Source organism: Phyllobates terribilis, unplaced genomic scaffold (genome assembly GCF_046119375.1).
Source record: "Phyllobates terribilis strain yellow unplaced genomic scaffold, ASM4611937v1 Scaffold_8__6_contigs__length_399053987, whole genome shotgun sequence".
In the NCBI taxonomy this organism is placed as follows: Eukaryota; Metazoa; Chordata; class Amphibia; order Anura; family Dendrobatidae; genus Phyllobates; species Phyllobates terribilis.
Window position 1 is genome coordinate 29,312,206 of NW_027362768.1, and position 13,877 is coordinate 29,326,082.

The 13,877-nt window shown below is 43.3% G+C and overlaps 1 protein-coding gene across 1 annotated transcript in view; it reads left to right on the top strand.

Annotated features, from left to right (window-relative positions):
* LOC141156637 (receptor-type tyrosine-protein phosphatase beta-like) overlaps nt 1-13,877 on the top strand; it is a 190,934-nt gene that overhangs the window by 116,008 nt on the left and 61,049 nt on the right. The gene's annotated exons all lie outside the window — the stretch shown is intronic.

Consider the following 13,877-nt stretch of genomic DNA (forward strand, 5'->3'; position numbering starts at 1 on the left):
GGAGCTTACAATCTAATATATAACCTGCTCCTAGGAGCTTACAATCTACTATACACCCTGCTCCTAGGAGCTTACAATCTAATATACACCTTGCTCCTAGGAGCTTACAATCTATTATACACCCTGCTCCTAGGAGCTTACAATCTACTATACACCCTGCTCCTAGGAGCTTACAATCTAATATACACCCTGCTCCTAGGAGCTTACAATCTAATATACACCCTGCTCCTAGGAGCTTTCACTCTAATATACACCCTGCTGCTTGGAGCTTACAATCTACTATACACCCTGCTCCTAAGAGCTTACAATCTAATATACACCCTGCTCCTAGGAGCTTACAATCTAATATACACCAAGCTCCTAGGAGCTTACAATCTACTATACACCCTGCTCCTAGGAGCTTACAATCCACTATACACCCTGCTCCTAGGAGCTTACAATCTACTATACACCCTGCTCCTAGGAGCTTACAATCTAATATACACCTTGCTCCTAGGAGCTTACTCTCGAATATACACCCTGCTCCTAAGAGCTTCCAAACTACTATACACCCTGCTCCTAGGAGCTTACAATCTAATATACACATTGCTCCTAGAAGCTTACAATCTAATATACACCCTGCTCCTAGGAGTTTACAATCTAATATACACCCTGCTCCTAGGAGCTTACAATCTAATATACATCCTGCTTCTAGGAGCTTACAATCTAATATACACCCTGCTCCTAGGAGCTTACAATCTAATATACACCCTGCTGCTAGGAGCTTACAATCTAATATACACCTTGCTCCTAGGAGCTTACAATCTAATATACAGCCTGCTCCTAGGAGCTTACAATCTAATATACACCCTGCTCCTAGGAGCTTACAATCTAATATACACCCTGCTCCTAGGAGCTTACAATCTAATATACACCCTACTCCTAGGAGTTTACAATCTAATATACACTCTGCTCCTAGGAGCTTACAATCTAATATACACCTGCTCCTAGGAGCTTACAATCTAATTTACACCCTGCTCCTAGGATCTTACAATCTAATATACACCCTGCTGATAGGAGCTTACAATCTAATATACACCCTGCTACTAGGAGCTTACAATCTAATATACACCCTGCTCCTAGGAGCTTACAATCTAATATACACCCTGCTGCTAGGAGCTTACAATCTAATATACACCCTGCTCCTAGAAGCTTACAATCTAATATACACCCTGCTCCTAGGAGCTTACAATTTACTATACACCCTGCTCCTAGGTGCTTACAATCTAATATATATCCTGCTCCTAGGAGCTTAAACTCTAATATACACCCTGCTCCAAGGAGCTTACACTCTAATATACACCCTGCTCCTAGGAACTTACAGTCTAATATACACTCTGCTCCTAGGAGCTTACAATCTACTATACACCCTGCTCCTAGGAGCTTACAATCTAATATACACCATGCTCCTAGGTGCTTACAATCTAATATACACCCTGCTCCTAGGAGCTTACAATCTAATATACACCCTGCTCCTAGGAGCTTACAATCTACTATACACCCTGCTCCTTGGAGCTTAAAATCTAATATACACCCTGCTCCTAGGAGCTAACAATCTAGTATACACCTTGCTCCTAAGTCCTTTCACTCTAATATACACCCTGCTCCTAGGAGTTTACAATCTACTATACACCCTGCTCCTAGGAGCTAACAATCTAGTATACACCTTGCTCCTAGGTCCTTTCACTCTAATATACACCCTGCTCCTAGGAGCTTAAAATCTACTATACACCCTGCTCCTAGGAGCTTACAATCTAATATACACCCTGCTCCTAGGAGCTTACAATCTAATATACACCTTGCTCCTAGGAGCTTTCACTCTAACATACACTCTGCTGCTAGGAGCTTACAATCTACTATACACCCTGCTCCTAAGAGCTTACAATCTAATATACACCCTGCTCCTAGGAGCTTACAATCTACTATACACCCTAGTCCTAGGAGCTTACAATCTAATATATAACCTGCTCCTAGGAGCTTACAATCTACTATACACCCTGCTCCTAGGAGCTTACAATCTAATATACACCTTGCTCCTAGGAGCTTACAATCTATTATACACCCTGCTCCTAGGAGCTTACAATCTACTATACACCCTGCTCCTAGGAGCTTACAATCTAATATACACCCTGCTCCTAGGAGCTTACAATCTAATATACACCTTGCTCCTAGGAGCTTTCACTCTAATATACACCCTGCTGCTTGGAGCTTACAATCTACTATACACCCTGCTCCTAAGAGCTTACAATCTAATATACACTCTGCTCCTAGGAGCTTACAATCTAATATACACCAAGCTCCTAGGAGCTTACAATCTACTATACACCCTGCTCCTAGGAGCTTACAATCTACTATACACCCTGCTCCTAGGAGCTTACAATCTAATATACACCCTGCTCCTAGGAGCTTACAATCTAATATACACCTTGCTCCTAGGAGCTTTCACTCTAATATACACCCTGCTGCTTGGAGCTTACAATCTACTATACACCCTGCTCCTAAGAGCTTACAATCTAATATACACCCTGCTCCTCGGAGCTTACAATCTAATATACACCCTGCTCCTAGGAGCTTACAATCTAGTATACACCCTAGTCCTAGGAGCTTACAATCTAATATACAACCTGCTCCTAGGAGCTTACAATCTAATATACACCTTGCTCCTCGGAGCTTTCACTCTAATATACACCCTGCTGCTTGGAGCTTACAATCTAATATACACCCTGCTCTTAGGAGCTTACAATCTAATATACACCTTGCTCCTAGGAGCTTTCACTCTAATATACACCCTGCTGCTTGGAGCTTACAATCTACTATACACCCTGCTCCTAAGAGCTTACAATATAATATACACCCTGCTCCTAGGAGCTTACAATCTAGTATACACCCTGCTCCTAGGAGCTTACAATCTAATATACAACCTGCTCCTAGGAGCTTACAGTCCACTATACACCCTGCTCCTAGGAGCTTACAATCTACTATACACCCTGCTCCTAGGAGCTTACAATCTAATATACACCTTGCTCCTAGGAGCTTACTCTCTAATATACACCCTGCTCCTAAGAGCTTCCAAACTACTATACACCCTGCTCCTAGGAGCTTACAATCTAATATACACCTTGCTCCTAGGAGCTTACAATCTAATATACACCCTGCTCCTAGGAGCTTACAATCTAATATACATCCTGCTTCTAGGAGCTTACAATCTAATATACACCCTGCTCCTAGGAGTTTACAATCTAATATACACCCTACTCCTAGGAGTTTACAATCTAATATACACTCTGCTCCTAGGAGCTTACAATCTAATATACACCTGCTCCTAGGAGCTTACAATCTAATTTACACCCTGCTCCTAGGATCTTACATTGTAATATACAATAAATATTCTGCTGCTAAATCTTACATAAACCTATGCCACTGTTCATATTATGATAGGAGCCTGCATTTTACATATGACCTAGAAAAGCGTCTGACATATATACTATACGTGTCTATAGGGTTCATTTAATCGGAAAGAGCACAAAGCACTCACATTTTGACCATTTTACATTCGTATATCCCTTTTTTACAGTATGAAACAACATGTACACTGTTCAATAGAAAGGTATCCAGTAAGTAAGACCATTAGATGCATAATCCACTCTATGACTGCACAGTGGAATATATTACCATCTTCCCGGGCAAGTATACAGCTGGTGATCCTGCAGAAGTTGTATGTCAACACAAGCTCACGTTGTGTGAACAAAACCCAAATAGATGTCAGCAAGCGCTCATTTGGCCGACAGCTATTCTTCCTGACCCCAACTTTATTTGGCCGGTGGATCCGGTCGCTATTTTGATGGGGAAATTAGCGTTACATGTAGCGCTATTTTTTTCTGTCATATTCGATGAAATCTTCTATGGAGGTTCGTAGTAAGAGCTTCCAAAGAAGATGTGAAATCAGCCAAAAATGTATGAGGACTAGTGAGTGACATCAGACAAAATGGCTGGAATGTAATGAACCTGTCTTCCAATATCTTGTCCTAGAAGACTCCGTGATACCATGTATTACATGGCAACCCACTAATTTAAAAGAACATCATGTAATACCGCACATGTCCTGGTGAGGCCGCTACCTGCCCCAGCCCTGTTTCAAATATTATCAGCCCATATGAGCGCAGATTTAAAAAATAACAAACTGAGTTCTTACTCAGCCTGCCTGACTCCAGCGATGCTTGTCTGCAGCTTCCGAATATTGTGTGCAACGATGACGTCATGTCGACAGCGCTGCAATCAATCTTTGGGTTCATTTGCTCCTGCCATCTACAGTCATGGCCAAAAGTGTTGGCATCCTTGGAATTGTTCCAGAAATTGAAGAATTTCTCCATGAAAATTATTGCAATTACACACGTTTTGTTATACATATGTTTATTATCTTTGTGTGTATTTGAACAACACAAAAAAAACTGGAAAAAATGGCAAATTGGACACAATTTCACACAAAACCCCAAAAATGAACCAGACAAAATTGTTGGCACCCTTAACTTCTTATTTGCTTGCACAGCCTTTGGAATAAATAACTGCAATGAATTGTTTCCTATATCCATCAACAAGCTTCTTACACCTCTCAACTGGAATTTTGGACCACTCTTCTTTTGCAAACTGCTCCAGGTTTGTCATATTTGAAGGCGCCTTCTACCAACAGCAATTTTAAAATATTTCCACCGGTGTTCAATGGGATTTAGATCTGCACTCATTGCTGGTCACTTCAGAACTCTCCAGCACATTTCTGGGTGTTTCTTGAAGTATTTTTGGGGTCATTGTCTTGCTGGGAGATCCATGACGTAGGACGCAAACTCAGCTTTCTGACACTTTGCACTATATTGTAACCCAAAATCCTTTGGTAATCTGAAGATTTCATGATGCCTTGCACACAGTCAAGGCACCTAGTGCCAGAAGCCCCAAAACATCTTTGAACCTCCACCATATTTGACTGCAGGTACTGTGTTATTGTCTTTGTAGGCCTCATTACATTTTCAGTAAACAGTAGAATGATGTGGTTTATCAAAAATCTGTACCCAGAAGAATTTTGGCTTACTCACTTACATTTTGACAAACTGCAGTCTAGCTTTTTTATGTCTCTTTGTCAGCAGTGAGGTCCTCCTGGGTCTCCTGCTATAGCATTTAATTTCATTCAAATGTTGACGGATAGTTTGCGTTCCCTGAAGACAGCCTGAATTTCTTTGGAACGTGATTGGGGCTGCTTTTCATATTGCCCACACCTGTTACTTGCCACAGGTGAGTGTTAACGAGCATCATATGCTTGAAACAAAAGTTGTTTACCCTCAATTTTGGAAAGGTGCCAATAATTTAGTCCAGCACATTTTTGGGGTTTTGTGTGAAAATATGTCCAATTTGGCTTTTTTTTCTGAGTTTTTTGTGTTGTTCCAATACGCAAAGAAAATAAACATGTGTATAACAAAACGTGTAATTGCAATAATTTTCTGGGAGAAATGCTTCATTTCCTGGAACAACTTCAAGGGTGCCAACACTTTTGGCCAAGACTGTACATCTACTGAACCACTGAGCCTAGTGATTGACTGCAGCGCTGACGATGTGACGTTATTGCTACAGCCTAGCAACAAAGACTGCAGTATCAACAGAGAGACATTTCTGGATCCAGGGAAGGTGAGTAAGAGCTCAGTATATTTTTAAAATCTGCAATGGTATGGGCTGATAATATTTGAAGAGAGACAACTCCTTTGAGGAATATGTCTCATTTACCTCCTCAAGGACCTGTAACTTACATTTTTGTTACAGGTTACTGTGGACTGTAAGGAGTGCGCTCAGGAGCGGAGCTCACTTCATACCTGGGAGATGACGGCTGTGTTACATAGGCGGCAGCTGCCGGTCACAGCACCGTCTGGAACTATCTCCGATCGCTGCTGTTTAGAGATGAGCGTTGTTCTACTCGAACTGTTCGCCAATCTCAAATTCGAGCTGTTTTGGGCGGTGTTCGAGCCGTTCGGCGAACACGAACAATTTGAGAAAAATTCGGCTGTTCGAGGTTATGTTCGATAACTGTTCGTGCACCAAAATCATAACTGGATTTTTTCTCAGTAATGATGAAAATTAATGTTAATACGCAGTTTGAGTGTACAGCGGGGTTGGGGGAGGGGCAGGGGATGGATCTCTGCAGGAACAATGAAGATCTCCATTTTTTTTTCTCTTTCCCGCATTTGCAGTGGGGAGGTGCAATCTGTCAGCCTATCAGCAGCGCACACACGGAGCGAAGTGCTTTTTTTCACACAAGCAAGGGCATGTGTCATTGGCAGTGTATGTCACATGTCCTTGCCCTATAAGACCAAGCCATTTTCCCCGTCGCCACCATTTTCTCACTGCTGCAGCTGCGTGTTAGATGGCACCGCTGTTGCTGTGTGCGCTATACCTTGTTAATTTCAAGCCAATTTTCGCACAAATCTACAGATAGCTTGGGAGTAGGGAATAGTTGTGATTGCAGTCCTTTTAAGGACTAGGTTACAGCATTTCCTACAACTTTTATCAGGGAGGTCTGTGCTCTTAAATAGATAGGTTGTGGGAGTAAAGACTAATTGTAATTGGAGTCCTTTTCAGGACTAGGTTACATGAGTTCCTATCAGTTTTTGCCAGGCAGGTCTGTGCCAGTGCTGTGCAAGTTTTTTTCACAGCATTTGGCTGAATCTAGCAAAGCTAATCCTTTTTGGCCTATTGCAGAGTGTGTTAGTCAGTGGAGTAGCCTATCTGTGTTGCAAGATATACCACCTGTGTATAGAATACCAATTTTTTTTACTGCACCTAGTGAAGTAAAATCTTTTGGGCATAGCTTCATTCTATTAGTCCATCTATACTGACCTCCATCAGGTTGCAAATTAAAACTAATTTTTATCTGCATCTACAGTACCTCTGAAAAAATATTTGGGCTTCTAGCAGTGTGTGGGACTTGTTCTATTAGTCCATCTATACTGACCTCCATCAGGTTGCAAACTGAATATATTTTTTTCTGCATCTACCTCTGAAAAAATATTGGGCTTCTAGCTGTGTGTGGGTCTTGTTCTATTAATCCATCTATACTAACCTCCGTCAGGTTGGAAACTGAATATAATTTTTTTCTGCATCTAGCTCTGAAAAAATATTTGGCCTTCTAGTAGTGTGTCGGACTTTCTCTATTAGTCCATCTATACTGACCTCCATCAGGTTGCAAATTAAAAATAATTTTTATCTGCATCTACAGTACCTCTGAAAAAATATTTGGGCTTCTAGCTGTGTGCGGGACTTGTTGTATTAGTCCATCTATACTGACCTCCATCAGGTTGCAAACTGAATATATTTTTTTCTGCATCTAGCTCTGAAAAAATATTTGGCCTTCTAGTAGTGTGTCGGACTTTCTCTATTAGTCCATCTATACTGACCTCCATCAGGTTGCAAATTAAAAATAATTTTTATCTGCATCTACAGTACCTCTGAAAAAATATTTGGGCTTCTAGCAGTGTGTGGGACTTGTTCTATTAGTCCATCTATACTGACCTCCATCAGGTTGCAAACTGAATATATTTTTTTCTGCATCTACCTCTGAAAAAATATTTGGCCTTCTAGTAGTGTGTCGGACTTTCTCTATTAGTCCATCTATACTGACCTCCATCAGGTTGCAAATTAAAACTAATTTTTATCTGCATCTACAGTACCTCTGAAAAAATATTTGGGCTTCTAGTAGTGTGTCGGACTTTCTCTATTAGTCCATCTATACTGACCTCCATCAGGTTGCAAACTGAATATAATTTTTTTCTGCATCTAGCTCTGAAAAAATATTTGGCCTTCTAGTAGTGTGTCGGACTTTCTCTATTAGTCCATCTATACTGACCTCCATCAGGTTGCAAATTAAAACTAATTTTTATCTGCATCTACAGTACCTCTGAAAAAATATTTGGGCTTCTAGCAGTGTGTGGGACTTGTTCTATTAGTCCATCTATACTGACCTCCATCAGGTTGCAAACTGAATATATTTTTTTCTGCATCTACCTCTGAAAAAATATTGGGCTTCTAGCTGTGTGTGGGTCTTGTTCTATTAATCCATCTATACTGACCTCCATCAGGTTGCAAACTGAATATATTTTTTTCTGCATCTACCTCTGAAAAAATATTTGGCCTTCTAGTAGTGTGTCGGACTTTCTCTATTAGTCCATCTATACTGACCTCCATCAGGTTGCAAATTAAAACTAATTTTTATCTGCATCTACAGTACCTCTGAAAAAATATTTGGGCTTCTAGCAGTGTGTGGGACTTGTTCTATTAGTCCATCTATACTGACCTCCATCAGGTTGCAAACTGAATATATTTTTTTCTGCATCTACCTCTGAAAAAATATTGGGCTTCTAGCTGTGTGTGGGTCTTGTTCTATTAATCCATCTATACTGACCTCCATCAGGTTGCAAACTGAATATATTTTTTTCTGCATCTACCTCTGAAAAAATATTTGGCCTTCTAGTAGTGTGTCGGACTTTCTCTATTAGTCCATCTATACTGACCTCCATCAGGTTGCAAATTAAAACTAATTTTTATCTGCATCTACAGTACCTCTGAAAAAATATTTGGGCTTCTAGCAGTGTGTGGGACTTGTTCTATTAGTCCATCTATACTGACCTCCATCAGGTTGCAAACTGAATATAGTTTTTTCTGCATCTACCTCTGAAAAAATATTGGGCTTCTAGCTGTGTGTGGGTCTTGTTCTATTAATCCATCTATACTGACCTCCATCAGGTTGCAAACTGAATATATTTTTTTCTGCATCTACCTCTGAAAAAATATTTGGCCTTCTAGTAGTGTGTCGGACTTTCTCTATTAGTCCATCTATACTGACCTCCATCAGGTTGCAAATTAAAAATAATTTTTATCTGCATCTACAGTACCTCTGAAAAAATATTTGGGCTTCTAGCTGTGTGCGGGACTTGTTGTATTAGTCCATCTATACTGACCTCCATCAGGTTGCAAACTGAATATATTTTTTTCTGCATCTACCTCTGAAAAAATATTTGGCCTTCTAGTAGTGTGTCGGACTTTCTCTATTAGTCCATCTATACTGACCTCCATCAGGTTGCAAATTCAAAATAATTTTTTTCTGCATCTAACCCAGCCAATAGTTTTGGCCTAATACCACAGTTTGGCCACTCAGCTCTGCTCGGTTACCATCCATTGTTTTTTTGTGCAAACAACTCCAGAGTTGTGAATTAGTTAACCACCAAAATGAGTGGAAAAAGGCCTGCTGCTGGTGGAAAGGGGAATAGGCGTGTTGGGAAGGGGAAAAAAGGTTGTGTCCGTGGGGTAGGTGTTAAAGCAACAGTAACATCTGCAGAAGAAAGACCATCTTCCAGCCAAACTAAAATGTCTACTTCTTTTAGCGGACAATGTGATAAGATCCCTTTCTTACGGCCACGCCAATCGCTACAAATTCCAGATGAGGCACAAAAACAGCAGGTGCTTCAACGGATATCAAGTGCTCCTTTAAGTGGGCTCTCCTCCACATCAACTTCAACATCACAAATACTCCAGTCCTCAAAGGTGTCACCCAAATCGCACTTGCTTCCTCACAGCTCCCAAATCTCCAGCTGCCCGTCTGAGTATGAGGTAGAACAGATGGTTGAGTCTGCAGAGCTGTTTACTCATACTATAGCCTGGGAATCAGAGGTCGACTCCAGCGCTTCTGTGAATCCAGACGAGGAAATGATCTGCACTGATGCCCAGAATCTTTATGAGTCGGATCCAGGACCAGACGCAGAAGGTTCTGACCATAATGTAGACCCTCATTCCCAAACTGTAACTCCTGTTGGTGGAGACAATGAGGAAGACGATGATAAGACTCAAATACCTGATTGGAGCGACAACTTTAGTTTTTTGTCAGGGCAGGAACAGGTTGGCTCTGAGGACGACGGGTGTGATAACGCACAGGGTGATGATGATGAGGTCGGAGATCCCACTTACTGTCAACCCACAGTCAGCCAAGAGATGAGGTCAGCAGAGGAGGTGGAGGAAGATGCTAGTGACGACGAGGTCAGGTTGCGCCTTCCTGGACAGAGACGTAGTACTGGAAGCACGTCAACAACTGCATCCTCAAACACAACTCTGCCTCTCACCACAAGTCGTGGTGGCTCTTCAGGTCGCATGGGTGCTAAGCCTTGCATAGCCTGGGCATTTTTTCAGATCGATAAAGATGACCCAACTCGTGTTATCTGTAACATTTGTCAGCAAAAGCTAAGTAGAGGCCAAAAAATACATAGTTTGAGTACTTCATGCATGAACCGGCACATGGACATGAAGCATAAGTTGCAGTGGGAAGCTCAGTGTGCTACAATGCGGCCTAGCCGGCCGGGCCAACCACCGTCTGCCATATCTTGTGCATCCGCGGCCTCTTCATCCTCTGTGACTGGGGGGACAGCAGTCACACCTGTTTTGGGGCGCAGACCTGCCACCTCTTTACCCGCAACAGCCAGCGTGATTGGCAGGTCATCATTTTCTTTGGAGGTGGTAACACCAGCTGGTGTTGAGCGCTGTCCGACATCGATAGCACCACCTTTGGATGAAGGCAACCTAACATGTCCGCCTGCATCTTCCTCACAGACCGGCAGTTTGCCGGGGACACCCTTATCAACCCCGTCTAAGCACAATAGCCAGCCCTCGGTCCCTCAGATGTGGACAAGTAAAAGACCATTTCCTCCTAGCCATGAGAAAGCTAAGAGGTTGAATTTCACCATCTGCAAGCTCTTGGCTACAGAAATGCTGCCTTTCCGCCTGGTGGACACAGAGGATTTTCGAGACCTTATGTCCGTCGCAGTGCCCCAGTACCAGATGCCCAGTCGGCACTACTTCTCAAAGAAAGGTGTGCCTGCGCTCCACCAGCATGTCGCACACAACATCACCGCTTCTTTGAGAAACTCTGTGTGTGACAGGGTGCATTTCACCACAGACACTTGGATGAGTAGGCATGGACAGGGGCGTTACATGTCGCTGACTGGGCACTGGGTAACTATGGTGACAGCAGGACAAGGGGCTGCTGTCCAAGTCTTGCCGTCCCCACGAGTTGTGCGTCAATCCTCTTTATGTCAAAGTTCCTCCACTGCTTCTGCCTCCTCAACCTCCTCTCGGTCTTCCACCTGCACCCAAAGCCTGTCTGGTCATGCCACAAGCTTTCTAACTGCGCAGAAGGGATCCTGCACACCTCCTTACTATGCTGGCAGTAGGGCTCAACGTCATCAGGCGGTTTTTACATTGAAATGTCTGGGAAATGTGAGTCACACAGCTGAGGAGTTGTGGTCAGCTCTGGAGAACCAATTTCATGAATGGTTGTCTCCACTGGACCTGAAACCAGGGAAGGCCGTGTGCGACAATGCTGCAAACCTGGGTGCGGCCCTTCGCCGGGGCAATGTCACACACGTGCCTTGTATGGCTCACGTGTTGAACCTGGTTGTCCAGCAATTTTTAGCCCACTATCCCAGACTAGATGGCCTTCTGCAGAGGGCACGGTCGCTGTGTGCTCACTTCCGCCGTTCGCATCCCGCAGCTCAGCGACTTACATCTCTACAGAAGTCGTTGGGCCTGCCACTTCACCGGCTAAAATGCGATGTGCCTACCCGGTGGAATTCAACTCTGCACATGTTGCAGCGACTGTGGCAGCACCGACAAGCCCTGGTGCAATACGTTCTGACGTATAGCCTGGGCCAACGAGATTCAGAGGTGGGGCAAATCACGCTGGAGGAGTGGTCTCAGATCAGGGACCTATGCACCCTTCTGCACAGTTTTGAAATGGCGACGAAGATGTTTAGTGCTGACGATGCCATTATCAGCATGACTATTCCGGTGATTTACATGCTGGAGCACATGTTAAACAGAATTCGGAGTCAGGTGGTGGCACAAGAGGAGGTGGAGGAAGTAGAGGAGGAGGAGTTGTATGCGGAAGGGCTAACATCTGCAAGGTCCAGAAGGTCGGCAGCACCAAGGCGGCAGGCATGTGAGGGTGGGGGAGATGGTTTTACCAGGGCGCATGGTAGCAGCCAAACTAGTGAGGAAGGTGCAGGAGCCCAGGAAGAAGTGGAGGACGAACTGATGGAAGACTCATCAGATGAGGGAGACCTTGATCACATTTCTGTTGTGCGAGGTTGGGGGGAGAGGACAGAGGAAGGAAGCATGATTGTTACCTCGCCACCAACACAACAGGGACTTGGTGCTCCTGGATGCGCAACACACATGAGTGCCTTCTTGCTGCACTACCTGCAACATGACCCTCGAATTGTGAGAATTAGAAATAATCCTGACTACTGGGTTGCCACACTGTTAGATCCCCGGTACAAAAGTAAATTTGCAGAAATTATTCCTGCCATAGAAAGGGATGCACGCATGCAGGAGTATCAGCAGAGACTGTTGCAGAATCTTACATGTGCTTTTCCACAAAATACCAGTGGTGCACGTAGTGAATCTCACAGTTCCAACTTGCCAACCGTGGGACCGTCAAGTGTTCAGCACTCAAACCGTAACAGAACCACAGTATCTGCTGGTAACATCAATTTTGCGGAATCATTTCACCACTTTTTTAGCCCATCCTTTGCAAGGCCACAGGAGACAAGAAGTCTGACACATAGTCAACGCCTAGAGACGATGGTACAGGAGTATCTCCAAGTAAACATTGAAGCCACGACTGTGTCACTGGACCCTTGCTCTTTTTGGGCTTCCAATCTGGATAAATGGCCGGAGCTAGCCACTTACGCCTTGGAGATCTTGTCATGCCCCGCAGCCAGCGTTCTGTCTGAACGTGTGTTCAGCGCTGCTGGTGGTGTGCTGACAGATAAGCGCACGTGGCTCTCCACTGATAATGTAGACAGACTCACGTTCATAAAGATGAACAAATCATGGATCCGAAACGACTTTTCTACCCCTGTGTCATCCTGGGGAGAGTAAAAGCTTGATGATTGGTTAAAATCACCCTACCAAACGTTTTAAGCTTTCAAATTACTAATCATGTTTATCTGTATCTTGACTGGAAAATAATTTGGGCTTTGTAGCAGTGTGCAGCACTGATCCTATTAGGCCATCTATAATAAGCTCCACCAGATTTAAAATTAAAAATAATTTTTAGCTGCATCTAGCCCGGAAAATAATTTTGGGGCTCCGAGATGCGCAAGACACATAAGTGCCTTCTTGCTGCACTACCTGCAGCATGACCCTCATATTGTCAGAATTCGAAGTAATCATGACTACTGGGTTGCCACACTCTTAGATCCCCCAAACTTTTCGATCAACCTTTTCATTTTAATAAAGACCAAAAAAATGGTCATTTTTGAAATTATAAGCATTAGCAGGTTGTTAGAAACTGAAATCAAACAGTTTTCAACTCAAAACTTTATTCTAGGTGATGTTACATTTTCACATAGGACCCCTTGTTCGAAAGGAGCTTCTGAACTCTCTCGTCCATTGAATTTGTCAGGTTTTGGATGGTTTCTGCTTCAATTGTTTTGCATGAGGACAGAATACCCTCCCAGAGCTGTTGCTTAGATGTGAACTGCCTCCCGCCATCATAGACACTCCTTTTAATGATGCTCCAAAGGTTCTGAATGGGGTAGAGGTCAGGGGAGCATGGGGGTCACACCATAAGTTTGTCCCCTTTTATGCCCATATCAGCCAGAGATGCAGATGTTTTATGTGCAGCATGAGATGGTGCATTATCATGCAGAAAAATGATCTTGCTGTGAAATACACGGTTCTTCTTCTTGAACCATGGCAGGAAGTGCTGTTTGAGAAAATCCACATACATTATGGAGTTCATCTTTAGCGCCTTC